Below are 2104 nucleotides of genomic sequence, written 5' to 3' on the forward strand. Positions count from 1 at the left end.
TTTATATTTTATATTTTATATTTTATCTATATATATAAATTTGTTAGGGGCATCCAACGAGGAAACAAAACTCAAAACCCCCCCAACGAAACTTAACCAAAATTCCCATGCCCATAACACAACCCACAAGGTACAAACATATCTACTCAAAATGAAAAACAACACAACAACACACTCACAAAACGGCAAAACAACAAAACTCAAAAATCCCCCAACGAAACTTAACCAAAATCCCCGTGCCCATAACACAACCCACAAGGTACAAACATATCTACTCAAAATGAAAAACAACACAATAACACACTCACAAAACGGCAAAACAACAAAACTCAAAAATCCCCCAACGAAACTTAACCAAAATCCCCGTGCCCATAACACAACCCACAAGGTACAAACACACACGCAACCCCACGCTCCATCACTCCCCTGCCCCAATCTTACCTCCTTTTACTTCAGGCCACCTCCAAACCCCACCCCGCCCCTTCCCGCCCTGTCAAAATCTCGGAAAGACAGGAAGGAAGGAAAGAAGGAAGGAAGAAAGACAAAGGGAGGTAAAGAAAAAGGGGGAAGGAAGGAAAGTTAGAGGAAGAAGAAAAGGAAAGAAAAGGAAAGATGGAAGGAAAGAAAAGAGAGACAGCAGAAGAGAAAGAAAAAGGGGGAAGGAAGGAAAGAGATAGAGAAAGAAGAGGAGAAGGAAAGATGGGAAGGAAGGAAGGAAGGAAGGAAGGAAGGAAGGTAGGAAGGAAGGAGGGAGGGAGGGAAAGAAGGAGAGAAAGAGGGAAGATTGACCACAGCAACACGTGGCGGGTAAAGGTTGTTATTTCTATTATTATTATTATTATTATTATTATTATTATTATTATTATTATTATGCTATTGTTCCTCTGAGACCCTTTTAGGGGGAATGGGAGAGGTGTCAGGTCCCAGAGGCAATGCATTGCATTATTGTTATTGTTATGATGGTGGTGAAATAAAAGGAAATAAAAAGTGAAAGAATGAAGCAAACAGGGAGGGAAGAAAGGCAAAGGAAGAAAGGGGGAGGGAATGAAGGAAAGAGAGAAGTATGAAACCAAGTAGTGAAAGAAGGAAAGAAAGAAAGAGGTAGAGAAGGAAGAAAGTAGAGAAAGGGGGAGGAAAAGGGGGAAGGAATAGGTAGGGACCTCTCTTTCGTAATAGTCCAGATATCTACCTCAACTTTGATAAGTTTTACTATAGGCCACAGCAACGCGTGGCAGGGCACAGCTAGTATTTTATATTTTTATTTTATTTTACCAAGGATCACTCTCCAATATTAGTACCAAAAGGGTTAGGTAAAGGTAAAGGTTTTCCCCTGACATTAAGTCCAGTCGTGCCCGACTCTGGGGGTTGGTGTTCACTCCATTCCTAAGCCGAAGAACCGGTGTTGTCCATAGACATCTTCAAGGTCATGTGGCTGGCATGACTGCATGGAGAGCTGTTACCTTCCTGCTGGAGCAGTACCTATTCATCACCTCACATTTGCATGTTTTCAAACTGCTAGGTTGGTAGAAGCCTTATACAGACAATTATTTACTAAGTCCAGTGTTTCATAGGGCCATCCTAGACCTTGGGAAAACCAAGTGGAGGAAAGTCATAGACTTTTTCCTTGCCTGGGAACAGCTCTTGATGGTCTTATAGGTAAAGGGAAAAGTTTTCCCCTGACATTAAGTCCAGTCGTGTCCGACTCTGGGGGTTGGTACTCATCTCCATTTCTAAGCCGAAGAGCCGACCTTGGTATCTACGTCAAAGCTGTCTACCTTGGACGTAGACACCTCCAAGGTCATGTGGCTATTGGCATGACTGCATGGAGTGCCGTTATCTTCCTATCGGAGCGGTACCTATTAATCTACTCACATTTACATGTTTCCAAGCTACTAGGTTGGCAGAAGCTGGAGCTAACAGTGGGAGCTCACCCCGCTCCCTGGATTGTTGTGTGTGTGTGTGTATATATATATATATATATATAATTTTATCATAGTTCAATACATTTGTTATACATTTTTTTATTTTACAGCAAATACATATTACTCAATACAACCTACCATACTTTGACTTTTGGCATCTACTGTTATTTTTCTGCTTATAC

Source organism: Anolis sagrei, chromosome 3, assembly GCF_037176765.1.
Source record: "Anolis sagrei isolate rAnoSag1 chromosome 3, rAnoSag1.mat, whole genome shotgun sequence".
Lineage (NCBI taxonomy): Eukaryota > Metazoa > Chordata > Lepidosauria > Squamata > Dactyloidae > Anolis > Anolis sagrei.